This window comes from Amblyraja radiata, chromosome 39 (genome assembly GCF_010909765.2).
Source record: "Amblyraja radiata isolate CabotCenter1 chromosome 39, sAmbRad1.1.pri, whole genome shotgun sequence".
NCBI lineage: Eukaryota > Metazoa > Chordata > Chondrichthyes > Rajiformes > Rajidae > Amblyraja > Amblyraja radiata.
Window position 1 is genome coordinate 376,078 of NC_045994.1, and position 14,941 is coordinate 391,018.

A 14,941-nucleotide genomic window follows, 5' to 3' on the forward strand; every position below is an offset into this window, starting at 1 on the left:
GTAAGCACATTGTAGTTATTGTGGGAGATGTCAATTTTCCACACATAGTCTGGGAAACACATTCTGTAAAAGGGCTGGATGGTTTGGAGTTTGTAAAATGCGCGCAGGATAGTTTTTTGCAGCAATATATAGATGTACCTATTAGAGAAGGGGCGGTGCTGGTCCTCCTATTAGGCAATTAGACAGGTCAGGTGGCGGAGGTATGAGTTGGGGAGCACTTCGGGTCCAGTGATTACAATACCATTAGTTTCAATATAATTATGGAGAGGGTCAGAACTGGACCTAGGGTTGAGATTTTTGATTGGAGAAAGGCTAATTTTGGGGCGATGCGAAAGGATTTAAAATGAGTGAATTGGGACATTTTGTTTTATGGGAAGGTTGTAGAAGAGAAATTGAGGACATTTAAAGGGGAATGGGAGGTGCCAAAGAGTAATGGTGGATGGCTGTTTGTCAGGTTGGAGGCCAGTGACCAGTGGAGTGCCACAGGGGTCTGTGTTGGGTCCACTGTTGTTTGTCATGTACATCAATGATCTGGATGACGGTGTGGTAAATTGGATTAGTAAGTAGGCAGATGATATAAGATAGGTGGGGTTATGGATAATGAAGTAGATTTTCAAAGTCTACAGAGAGATTTATGCCTGTTGGAAGAGTGGGCTGAAAGTTGGCAGATGGAGTTTAATGCTGATAAGTGTGAGGTGCTACATCTTGGCAGGACAAATCAAAATAGGACGTACATGGTAAATGGTATGGAATTGAAGAATGCCGGTGAACAGAGGGATCTGGGAATAACTGTGCACAGTTCCCTGAAAGTGGAATCTCATGTAGATAGGGTGGTAAAGAAAGCTTTTGGTGTGCTGGCCTTTATAAATCAGAGCATTGAGTATAGAAGTTGGGATGTAATGTTAAAATTGTACAAGGCATTGGTGAGGCCAATTCTGGAGTATGGTGTACAATTTTGGTCGCCTAATTATAGGAAAGATGTCAACAAAATAGAGAGAGTACAGAGGAGATTTACTAGAATGTTGCCTGGGTTTCAGCAACTAAGTTACAGAGAAAGGTTGAACACGTTAGGGCTTTATTCTTTGGAGCGCAGAAGGTTAAGGGGGGACTTGATAGAGGTTTTTAAAATGATGTGAGGGATAGACAGAGTTGACGTGGAAAAGCTTTTCCCACTGATGGGGAAGATTCAAACAAGGGGACATGACTTGAGAATTAAGGGACTGAAGTTTAGGGGTAACATGAGGGGGAACTTCTTTACTCAGAGAGTGGTAGCTGTGTGGAATGAGCTTCCAGTGAAGGTGGTGGAGGCAGGTTCGTTTTTATCATTTAAAAATAAATTGGATAGTTATATGGATGGGAAAGGAATGGAGGGTTATGGTCTGAGCGCAGGTATATGGGACTAGGGGAGATTATGTGTTCGGCACGGACTAGAAGGGTCGAGATGGCCTGTTTCCGTGCTGTAATTGTTATATGGTTATATGGTTATATGGTAACCCTCCCAATCGACCAGGTATTGGAGACCCCTTCCGCGACGGCGGGAGCGCAGGAGGCGGTGCACCGTAAAGGCGGGCCTCCGTCGATGAGACGACAAGGTGGAGGAGGAGGGACTGCGGGGACCAGGGAGCTCTCCCGGACTGGCCTTACTCTGGACACGTGGAACGTAGGATGGACCCGCATGGAACGAGGAAACTTGAACCTCACAGCCGCTGGGACCGACGAACTTGGGTGCCAACTTCTTGGACTCCACCCTCAAGGGAAGGTCCCTGGTCGACAGCCACACCATCTGGCTCGCGAGGTAGGTGGGGGCCTGGGTGCGGTGACGGTTGGCAGCCGTGGCGTAACGGTCCACGGAGCGGAGAAGAGCCGCCCTGGCTTGGGTCCACGTCCTGCGGCAGCGACGAATGAAGGCCTGGACGTACGGGCAGGAAACCTCTTTCTCCAGCGCCGGGAACAGTGGAGGCTGGAACCCGTAGGCACACTGGAAAGGGGAGAGCCCAGTGGCCGAACTTGTCAGTGTGTTGTGGGCGTACTCCACCCACAACAACTGCTGGGACCAGGAGGATGGATGCTTGGACACCATACACCGCAGCGCTGTCTCCATCTCCTGATTCTTCTTTTCAGTTTGACCGTTGGACTGGGGATGAAATCCGGACGTCAGACTCACGGTGGCCCCCACAATCGTGCAGAACTCCCTCCAGAACACAGAGGCAAACTGGGGCTCCGGTCGGAGACCACATCGACGGGGAGACCATGGAGCCTGAAGACGTGGAGTAACATGAGCTCGGCAGTTTCCTTGGCTGACGGAAGCTTGGGCAGGGGCACGAAGTGAGCCATCTTGCTAAATCTATCGACCACGGTCAGGATGATGGTGTGACCACTGGATGGGGGCAGGCCGTTAACGAAGTCCAGGGAGATGTAGGACCATGGTCGATGGGGTACAGGCAGTGGAAGCAGATGACCCGCAGGAGCTTGGTGTGAGACCTGGTGCTGGTTGCAAACGGGACAGGCGTTGACAAACTCCCGAGTGTCCTCCTCCAGCGATGCCCACCAGAACCTCCGTAGCACCATCTCCTTGGTCCGCTGAATGCCGGGATGACAGGTGAGTCGAGAGCTGTGGGCCCACTGAAGGACGTCGGACCGCAGGGCAGAAACCACAAACAGGCGATCAGGAGGGCATGCGCTGGGTCCCGGCTGGTTCTCCAAGGCCACCTTGACCTTCTCCTCCACTTCCCAGGTGAGGGAGGCAACCCTGTGCGAGGACGGGAGGATGGTTTTGGGGCTAGAGGCAGGCTCCTCCTTCGCCAAGAACTGTCGATAGAGGGCATCGGGCTTCACGTTGCGGGACCCAGGTCGGTAGGAGAGGGAGAAGTTGAAGCGGGTGAGGAAGAGAGAGCAGCGGGCCTGACGAGAGTTGAGCCTCTTGGCTGACTGGAGGTATTCAAGGTTCTTGTGGTCAGTCCAAACCAAGAAAGGCTGCTCGGTTCCCACCAGCCAGTGACGCCATTCCTCCAACGCCAACGTAACCGCCAACAGTTCTCGGTTGCCAATGTCATAATTCCTCTCAGCAGGGGTCAGGCGTCGGGAGAAGAAGGCGCATGGATGGAGCTTCTGGTCCCCGGCAGCCCGCTGGGACAGAACAGCTCCCACCCCCACGTCGGAGACGTCCACCTCCACCACGAACTGTCTCTCTGAGTCCGGAACTTGGAGGATGGGGGCCGATGTAAACCGTGTCTTGAGTATCTGAAAAGCTTCGTCGGCCGCGGCAGACCACCGGAACGGAACCTTGGAGGAGGTGAGTGCCGTGAGGGGTGCGGCCACAGTACTGTAGCCACGGATGAACCGTCGGTAAAAATTGGCGAACCCCAGGAACCTTTGGAGCTGCTTGCGGGAGTCAGGAACAGGCCAGGTGGTGACAGCAGAGACCTTGGCGGGGTCCATCTTGATGTTCCCTTGGCCAACGATGTATCCTAGGAAGGAGACTGACGGGGAGTGAAACTCACACTTCTCAGCTTTAACGAAGAGCGAGTTCTCCAGGAGTCGATGTACAACTGCCTGGACGTGGTGTACGTGTTCCTCCTTGGTCCGTGAAAAGATGAGGATGTCATTAAGATAGACGAACACGTATTTGTTCAACATGTCTCTGAGAACTTAATTGACCAAAGCCTGGAAGACGGCGTTGGTGAGGCCAAAGGGTATTCATAATGTCCCGTGGGAGTGTTGAAGGCGGTCTTCCACTCATCTCCCTCTTTGATGCGGACCAAGTGGTAGGCGTTGCGTAGATCCAACTTCGAAAAGATGGTGGCCCCCTCCAGGAGCTCGAAAGCAGAGGAGATGAGTGGGAGAGGGTAGCGATTCTTCACCGTGATGCCGTTGAGCCCCCGGTAATCTAAGCAGGGACGCAGAGATTTAACCATATAAACATATAACAATTACAGCACGGAAACAGGCCATCTCGGCCCTACAAGTCCGTGCCGAACAACTTTTTTCCCTTAGTCCCACCTGCCTGCACTCATACCATAACCCTCCATTCCCTTCACATCCATATGCCTATCCAATTTATTTTTAAATGATAAAAACGAACCTGCCTCCACCACTTCCACTGGAAGCTCATTCCACACCGCTACCACTCTGTGAGTAAAGAAGTTCCCCCTCATGTTACCCCTAAACTTCTGTCCCTTAATTCTGAGTCATGTCCTCTTGTTTGAATCTTCCCTTTTCTCAAAGGGAAAAGCTGATCCACATCAACTCTGTCTATACCTCTCATCATTTTAAATACCTCTATCATGTCACCGCTTAACCTTCTGCGCTCCAGAGAATAAAGACCTAACTTATTCAACCTTTCTCTGTAACTTAGTTGTTGATACCCAGGCAACATTCTAGTAAATCTCCTCTGTACTCTCTCTATTTTGTTGACATCCTTCCTATAATTGGGCGACCAAAATTGTACACCATACTCCAGATTTGGTCTCACCAATGCCTTGTACAATTTTAACATTTGTCCTTGTTCTCCACGAAGAAGAACCCAGCTTCAGCAGGAGACGAGGAGGGACGGATGAGACCAGCAGCCAAGGAGTCGTTTATGTATTTCTCCATGGCGCCTCTCTCAGGGGCGGACAGGGAGTAAAGGCGACCCCTAGGAGGAGCGGAACCAGGCAGGAGGTCTATGGCGCAGTCATAGGGCCGATGAGGAGGAAGGGAGGTGGCCCTAGACTTGCTAAAAACTTCCCCAAAGTCATGGTACTCGGCTGGGACCCCCGTGAGATCTGGAGTAGAACTGAAGCAGGTGGCCGGTTGAGGAGCTGAGGCTTGCTTCACGCACACTTGGTGGCAGGAAGGGACTCCAACCCAAGATGACCCCCGTCCTCCAGTCGATGTTGGGGTTGTGCCGCCGATGCCAGGGGCAATCCAGGATGAGGGGAAGACGGGGAGACTGCAGGATGTGGAAGTGGATGGTGTCATGGTGATTACCAGACAGGGGCATGCGCACTGGGACCGTCTGGTGAGAAACAGTACCCAGGAGATGGCCGTCGAGGGCGTTGGCGGGAACAGGTTCAGGCAGTGGAACACAACTGATGCCTAGCTGGCGGGCTAGTTCCTTGTCCATAAGATTAATGTCACAACCAGAGTCTATGAAGGTGGCGAGGGTGTGAGAACCATCAACAACAGCAGACGGGCATGACAAAGAGGGCGTCGGGCAGAGGAAAGTTCAGAGTTTCGACTCACCAGAAATTCCTCCGCTACTGGTGAGTCTGGCCTTTTACTGGACTCTTGGAGATGTAATGACCCGCCAGGCCACAGTAAAGACAGAGGTTCCCCCGACGCCGACGTTCCCGTTCCTCGGGGGTGAGACTGGTGCGACCCACCTGCATGGGTTCGGGTTGCCTCGACGGTTGCCCCGACGAGGGTAGTCCAGTCTCCGTAGGAAAACGAGCTTGGGTGGATAGCTGGCGGTCCGCCTGTCCCTGTCGCCTCTTCCGACGTCTCGCCAGGATGCGTCGGTCCTGACGGGTCGTTAGCTCGATAAGCCCATCCAGAGAAGAAGGAAGGTCGTGGGACACCAACTCATCCTTGATATAGTCATTCAAGCCCAGCAAGAAAGCGTCACACTGGGCCGGGGCGTTCCAATCACTCTGACGGGCCCTGGTGCGAAAGTCGATGGCGAAGTCAGCGACGCTCTGGTTCCCCTGGCTCAACCCCAGCAGACTTCCCGCAGCGTCCGGACCCACCGAAACCTCATCCAACACCTTGCGAAGCTCCGTGGCGAAGGCCTGGAAAGAGGAGCAAGCCGGCGTGCGTCACTCCCATTCAGCCGTTCCCCACAGCCGAGCTCTGCCAGTCAGGTGATTAATGGTAAACGCCACTCTCGCCGCTTCCTGGGCGAAGGTGTAGGGCTGTAGGGCGAAGAGAATGGAACAGTTCGTGATGAATGGGTTGCAGACCTCCGGGTCTCCAGCGTAGCGCTCCGGGGTTCCCACCCGTGGCTCAGGTGATGGTCCTGGCGGACCGGGAGCTGGTGCTGTCGGAGCCGGAGGCGAAACATGGGGTGTAGCCTGGGCGAGGGTGGTCGTCAGCTGTTGGACCTGGGTGACTAGTGCAACCAATGCTTGCTCTTGGTTTGACACAGCCTGTCGAACCTCGGAGTTGGAGGCAGTGAGCATAGCTTCGTGCTGCAGGAGCGTGTGCTCAATCCTCTCGAAGCGGTTTGACGGAGACGTTGTGAGCGCTGAATCCATTGTTGGCCAGATTGTACTGTAACGGGTATAGCTTGGACCCAATAGCAGCACATAATCAGGCAGTAATAGTTGGTAATGAACTATGGGTAGTTGGTAATGAATGGGTACACCGTACTCACACAGAGGCTCAGGATTGAGCGAGGGTTCCGAAGAGGGATAGGCAGGTTCGAATCCGTGTAGGCAGTCGGGAAATCGCTGGAGAGTCTTGCATGAATCCTGAGAACAATCTGGCACTTGTGAACGGTGAGGAGAGTCTATATACCGGGTTAATTGGTGATCAGAGGCAACTGAGTGCAACAGGTGAGGGGAGTTGGGCTGATGAGAGGGGAGTGGCAGGCAGGCAGGTGAGGAGAAGGAGGGACCGGTGGAAAAGTACTGGGAGGTGAAGTGGATGAGAATGAGGAGAGGGCAGACTGTGACAATGGTTTTCCAGGGAAATAGGAGAGAGATCTACAATAATTATTGGCAGCATGGAGTAAATGAGGTGCTTGAGCAGTATAAAGAATGTAAAGAGAATCTTAAGAAATAAATTAGAAAAGCTGAAAGAAGCTATGAGGTTGCTTTGGCAAGTAAGGTGAAAGTAAATCCAAAGGGTTTCTAATAGCAAAAGGATAACGAGGGATAAAATTAGTCCATTAGAGAGTCAGAGTGGACAGCTATCTGCAGAGCCAAAAGAGATGGGGGAGGTATTGAACAATGTATTTTCTTCGGTATTCACCAAGGAGAAGGATATTGAATTATGTGAGGTGAGGGAAACAAGTAGATTAGCAATGGAAACTATGAGATTCAAAGAAGCGGAAGTACGGACAATTTTGAAAAATATAAAAGTGGATAAGTCTCCAGGTCCCGACAGGATATCCCCTAGGACATTGAGGAAAGTTAGTGCAGGGGCTATGACAGAAATATTACAATTAATAATAATAATAATGGATGGGATTTATTTAGCGCCTTTCTAGATACTCAAGGCGCTTAATATATACAAATGTCATTAGAAACGGGAATGGTGCGGAGGAGTACTGCGCATGTTGTTCCATTGTTTAAAGAGGGTTCTAAGAGTAAACCTAGCAATTATAAACCTTTTAGATTGACGTCAGTGGTGGGCAATATTAATTGAAAGGATACTTAGAGTTAATTTATATAAGCATCTGGATAAACAGGGTTTGATTCGGAACAGTCAACATGGATTTGTGCCTGGAAGGGCATGTTTGACTAATGGTCTTAAATTTTTTGAAGAGGTTACTAGGGAAATTGACGAGGGTAAAGCAGTGGATGTTGTCTATATACCAGCGAGTAATGGTGGATGGCTGTTTGTCAGGTTGGAGGCCGGTGGAGTGCCTCAGTGATCTGTGTTGGGCCCACTGTTGTTTGTCATATACATCAATGGTCTGGATGATTGTATGGTAAATTGGATTAGTAAGTAAACAGATTATACTATGATAGGTGGTGTTGTGGATAATGAAGTAGATTTTCAAAGTCTACAGAGAGATTTAGGCCATTTGGAAGAGTGGGCTGAGAGATGGCAGATGGTGTTTAATGCTGATAAGTGTGAGGTGCTACATCTTGGCAGGACAAATCAAAATAGGACGTACATGGTAAATGGTAGCGAATTGAGGAATGCAGTTGAACAGAGGGATCTACGAATAACTGTGAATAGTTCCCTGAAAATGGAATCTCATGTAGATAGGGTGGTAAAGAAAGCTTTTGGTGCGCTGGCATTGGTGAGGCATTGGTGAGGCCAATTCTGGAGTATGGTGTACATTTTTGGTCGCCAAATTATAGGAAGGATGTCAATAATATAGAGAGTACAGAGGAGATTTACTAGAATGTTGCCTGGGTTTCAGCAACTAAGTTAGAGAGAAAGGGTGAACAAGTTAGGTCTATATTCTTTGGAGCGGATACGGTTAAGGGGGTACTTGATAGGTCTTTAAAATGATGAGAGGGATAGAGAGAGTTCACGTGGATAAGCTTTTTCCATTGAGAGTAGGGAAGATTCATAAAAGAGGACATGATTTGAGAATTAAGGGACAGAAGTTTAGGGGTAACATGAGGGGGAACTTCTTTACTCAGTGAGTGGTAGCTTCCAGTGGAAGTGGTTGAAGCAGGTTCGATTTTATCATTTAAAATAAATTGGATAGGTATATGGACGGGAAAGGAATGGAGGGTTATGGTCTGAGTGCAGGTAGATGGGACTAGGGGGAAATGAGTGTTCGGCACGGACTAGAAGGGCGGAGATGGCCTGTTTCCGTGCAGTAATGTTTATATGGTTATAAGTCACGAAATGAGCAGGACTTTTGAACCAAACACAGTCGGACCAAATAAAGCATTGCAGTTTCAAGCACAGGCAGGGCAGCAGGCCAAATAACGCATGGCATTGTCATTAAGGGCTAACAAATCATTTATTGCAAGTGCATTGCAGACTCACAGTTCAGTTGATTCACAGCTTAGAACGAGAGTCGTGGCCTCTCCTACGCGATCTTGTAGAGTGACTGAGGCACGTCGTGGCTTCCGGGATTTTATAGTCCTGCCCCCCCCCCCCCCCCCCCCCCCCCCCCCCCCCCCCCCCCCCCCGGAAGAGGCGTTATCTTCATCGCGGTGATTGCCAGGCGAGAGTATCTCAAGGTTTTTTAAACACTCATAACTTTTTTAATTTTCATTGATGGGAAAAACCCTCGGGGCCTGCTCAGCGAGAGGACTGTGAGTAAGATGGCCAAACATCATAGCGATATATGGTCGTGTTTTTTTTCTAAAATCATTATACAGTGCAGATGCAGAAGTGGTCAAGATGAGACTTTTAATTATATGGACAGACAGACAGACAGACAGACAGACAGACAGACAGACAGACAGACAGACAGACAGACAGACAGACAGACAGACAGGCAGGCAGACAGACAGACAGACAGACAGACAGACAGACAGACAGACAGACAGACAGACAGACAGACAGACAGACAGACAGACAGACAGACAGACAGACAGACAGACAGACAGACAAGTAGACAGATAAGCCAGTTCATTATTCCGAAAAATATAAGGAATTTGTCAAACGTCATACGAGGGGAAAAAAGCGATCAGTAAACTGCAACGCAATCATTCCTTTTAATTTCTTAAGTTTTGGTGCTTAAATAAAATTGAGATTCATAAATTAGTAGAGTAAAAAAATGATATAAATATATATTAAATCTCTCCGGAATTTGGGGCAGCATTCAAAACTTCCTGGCGCATGGTTTTCAAGTTACAAAACATGGAAAGAAACAAAATCGCCGGGTTTGCTGCCAGAAGAGGGTGGCAGGAAGAAAGGGAGGTTACAAGGCATTTAACTTGTTGAGAACACATACTGTTATATGCATCCTGAATTTGTTTGTGATAAACTGAATAATATAGGTAGATTCGAACAATTATCTGAAATCTTTCTGGACTTAATCCTGAGGGGAATCGAAACCTCAGAGCGGAATTGATACGCAATATTTCATCCCCGGACTTTTGACGAGCACAAGGAACTGGATTTCAACACGTGGTATCATGCAGGTGTTGTCAGAGTGGAGAGATTACATCATTTCCGTGAGAATCTAGTGTCAGGGATCAATTATTTAATATAAAAGCTTTGATCATTAACACAAAAATGTTCTATATTGTTTCCGAAATGAATGCAGGACTACAGAATTATTTCTGAAAGAACGTTGATGAAAGATATACTTCATGTTTACAATAAAAGGGAAAAAGCATAAAGGCAGGAGAAATAAGACGCGATTGGTCCCGCTGGCACAAAGGAATGTGAAGGTGCAGGCGTACGCATATCAGTCGACATCTAATTAAATGGGTTTATGTTCGGTGCGTTTATGAGTCGTGTATCAAGAATATAAGATTAATAGCGTGTTTTGCAGCTAATGTTCAAGTTTGGTAGTTAAGAAATTTCCAAACTGCAGTTCTGCCAGCGCATATACATATGTCCTATGTATGGCGATCAGTACACAAAACTGGCAAGCGTTAAAAACAAGCAGGCCAAATGCCCTCTTCTCCAGACTACCCACCAGTGCCACTTTTAGGGAATTATACACTTGCACTCCTTGGTCATCAACATTTCGGAGTGCCGTGCTAATTTTTATACATGTCCCGTCCATATTTAACTTCCTCCAATGCATCCTCACATATCTCTCGGGATTGCATTCAATTTAGCAATGGCCAGCCCAACTTTCCATCTGATTGTTTCAGGTTGGAGCTTTAGACAAACTCTTAATACTCAATTAATTCTCAATGAAACCGCACGTCTTTCAGAGGACAGTTGCTATGGCCGATCTCCAGAACTCTGGGTAATAGTCCCGAGTATACGCCTGCATTTGAGTTAATATCACCTTAGGCAGTTGTCATCGCACGATTGTTTATATTCTTTCACAGTTCACAAAGGGAGAACAACCTCAGAGTGCAGCAGGTTCGCACCCTCAATAGAACATTTAACCATATAACCATATAACCATATAACAATTACAGCACGGAAACAGGCCATCTCGGCCCTACAAGACCGTGCCGAACAACTTGTTCCCTTAGTCCCACCTGCCTGCACTCATACCATAACCCTCCATTCCCTTCTCATCCATATGCCTATCCAATTTATTTTTAAATGATACCAACGAACCTGCCGCCACCACTTCCACTGGAAGCTCATTCCACAACGCTACCACTCTCTGAGTAAAGAAGTCCCCCCTCATGTCACCCCTAAACTTCTGTCCATTAATTCTGAAGTCATGTCCTCTTATTTGAATCTTCCCTATTCTCAAAGGGAAAAGCTTGATCACATCAACTCTGTCTATCCCTCTCATCATTTTAAAGACCTCTATCAATTCCCCCCTTAACCTTCTGCGCTCCAGAGAATAAAGACCTAACTTATTCAACCTATCTCTGTAACTTAGTTGTTGAAACCCAGGCAACATTCTAGTTAATCTCCTCTGTACACTCTCTATTTTGTTGACATCCTACCTATAATTGGGCGACCAAAATTGTACACCATACTCCAGATTTGGTCTCATCAATGCCTTGTACAATTTTAACATTACATCCCAGCTTCTATACTCAATACTCTGATTTATAAAGGCTAGCATACCAAAAGCTTTCTTTACCACCCTATCTATATGAGATTCCACCTTCAAGGAAACTATGCACGGTTATTCCCAGATCCCTCTGTTCAACTGTATTCTTCAATTCCCTACCATTTATCATGTACGTCCTATTTTGATTTGTCCTGCCAAGGTGTAACATCTCACATTTATCAGCATTAAACTCCATCTGCCATCTTTCAGCCCATTTTTCCAAATGGCCTAAATCACTCTGTAGACTTTGGAAATCCTCTTCATTATCCACAACACCCCCTATCTTGGTATCATCTGCATACTTACTAATCCAATTTACCACCCCTTCATCCAGATCATTGATGTACATGACAAACAACAAAGGACCCAACACAGATCCCTGAGGCACCCCACTAGTCACCTGCATCCAACCCGACAAACAGCCATCCACCATTACCCTCTGGCTTCTCCCATTCAGCCACTGCTGAATCCATCTTGCAATTCCTGCATTTATACCCAACAGTTTAACCTTCTTAACCAACCTTCCAACCTTGTCAAAGGCCTTACTAAAGTCCATATAGACAACATCCACTGCTTTACCCTCGTCAATTTCCCTAGTAACCTCTTCAAAAAATTCAAGAAGATTAGTCAAACATGACCTTCCAGGCACAAATCCATGTTGACTGTTCCTAATCAGACCCTGTTTATCCAGATGCTTATATATATTATCTCTAAGTTTTTTTTCCATTAATTTGCCCACCACTGAAGTCAAACTAACAGGTCTATAATTGCTAGGTTTACTCTTAGAACCCTTTTTAAACAATGGAACAACATGCGCAGTACGCCAATCCTCGGGGACTATTCCCGTTTCTAATGACATTTGAAATATTTCTGTCATAGCCCCGGCTATTTCCACACTAACTTCCCTCAATGTCCTAGGGAATATCCTGTCAGGACCTGGAGACTTATCTACTTTTATATTTTTCAAAAGTGTCAGTACTTCTTTTACTTTGAAACTCATAGTATCCATAACTACTCTACTGGTTTCCCTTACCTCACATAATTCAATATCCTTCTCCTTGGTGAATACCGAAGAAAAGAAATTGTTCAATATCTCCCCCATCTCTTTTGGCTCTGCAGATAGCTGCCCACTCTGTTGCTCCAATGGACCAATTTTATCCCTCGTTATCCTTTTGCTATTAATATAGCTGTAGAAACCCTTTGGATTTACTTTCACCTTACTTGCCAAAGCAACCTCATATCTTATTTTAGCTTTTCTAATTTCTTTCTTAAGATTCGAATCAGAATGTACCAGGTATCACCTAATAGAATGGAATTCATGGTGATACGAAATGAACAAATGGGACGATCTGTCCGAATATATAAATTGATGAATAACATGCCATAAATTACCATCAATTTAATTCCTAGAAGGAATGTGTGTTTACAATAAATCTGAGGATTCCCTTGCAACTGAATATCGATATAAAACAGTACACCATAACAGGATTCAATTGGGATACAAGGATTTGAAAAGCATGAGCATGCAACAAAGCGACACGCATTGTTCATTGTTTTTTTTTAATCGTTTATTGTAATTGACAATTAACGTAAGGGGGTACTGCACTACGTATTTGAGCTACTCCCTGAACCTGCGCTAAGTCAGTGCGTATAGGGCTGTGTTCGTACAGCAACTCAAGTTCTGCATTTTGAAGCCTACATTTTGCACAAAATGAGGAACTATTGACCGTAATCCTAGCCACCACAATCGATTCCATTTCGAATAGATCATGAACACCGCCCACAATACAACGACGTTTCCAGAGACAGCGAAGAGTAAGATAATCGATTTTCTTCTGCTCTCCATTCCCCGTTTTTCCCCCAACAGATCCAGAGGTCACTGAGGAGGTTATATTCACCCGTTAGCATAAAATACCAGAAAATATCATTAAGGCAATTCAGCGCAGCCACTGTTACCAAAATAACATCCACCGTTGTCTCGGTGCAGTATTTCGACTTCAACTTCTGGCAACAGATGGCAACAAATCGATCAAACCTGAATGAGACTGTGAACCATCTACTTTGATGTATCGTTTTCTCACCTTACCCTTCCATTTCTCTAGTCCCTCCGCCGGCCCTCAGGCTGAAGAAGGGTAAGGACCCAAAATGTCACAGATCCTTCTCTCCAGAGATGCTGCATATCCCGCCGAGTTTCTCCAGCATTTTGTGTCTATCTTCATGTGCTTGTCCAAATTTTTATTTAACTTAGTGATACTACCTGCCCCAACTACCTCCTCCAGCAGCTCATTCCATATACCGACCACTCTTTGCGTACACGACGTTGCCCTCGGCTTCCTATTAAATCTCCACCCCCCCCCCCCCCCCCACCCCACCTGAAACCTATGTCCCCTGGTTCTTGATTCCCCTACACTAGGTAAAAAAACTGTCTCTATCCTATATAGTCCTCTCATGATCCTGTACACCTCCATGAAATCACTCCTTATCCTCTTGCGCTCCGAGGCTTAATTTCCAAGCCTTCTCAATCTCCCCCTATAGCTCAAGCACTCGAGCCCTGTCAGCATTCTGGTAAATCGTCTCTGCATATTTTCCAGGTGAACACCATCTATCCGATTCACAACATTTTCCAAGACCAGATTATAACATTCATCCACAAAGCTGTGTAATGTGTTGCCGATATGATTCGGGGATATTGGAGCGTGCCGTCCAGCCCACACGATATACAGAGAGAAGAGTAGAATGACCGTCAGAAACTTTCCCGACATGGACAGGGAGAGGTAGCATGTGATGCAAAGTTGTTAAAGTCGACGTAAACTGTTAAGGCAGCGACGATCCTGATGGAAGGCGAGATTAGTACGTTTCGAGGGGCATCAGAGCGGAGCAGCAGCAAGAAGGTTTTAAAGAGCGCCCTGTAAACAAATGGGCGGAGTGGTTCACGCCAGCAGGCGTAACAGAGAAGAACAGCGGCCGGGTGGTTTATTTTGATTTGCGCATTGAAAGGCACAACAGCCAATAAGAGAAAAACAGCTATTTAACGGAGCGGCCAATTAGGAGCTGACATATTTAGTTTTCAATTCTAGATGTCGAGATAAAACGTGGAAGCAGGCCCTTCGGCCCACCGAGTCCGCGCCGACCACCGATCACTCGTACAGTAGTTTTATCCTAAACACTCGGGCAATTTACAAACGCCAAGTACACGGCAATCCTACACGTATTTTGAATGTGAGAGGAAACTGGTGCACCCGGAGAAAGCCCACGCAGTCACAGGGAGAACGTAGAAACTCCATACCGACAGTACCCAGAGTCAGGATCGAACCCGGGTCTCTTGCGCTGAAAGGCAGCCATTCTACCGCTGCGCCATTGTGCCAGGAATGGTCTTATTCTGACGTTCAAGTGCTGTATTTTTAAGCGAGGTATTGCCGCTTTGTTTCGAGAAGCTTTCGCCTGGAGGGTGGGCAAAGGATGCGAGCAAGATAGGGTGAGATACTGCGGCCTTCTTTAGTCTAAATGTGGGGACGGTAGAGCTATTGCCCCTCCTGCAAGATGTGGGAAATGAGGAAAGCGTCCAGTGCCCCTGAGGACTAAACCCGTGGGATGCGCGCCCAGCTGCAACTCGTGACTGACCGA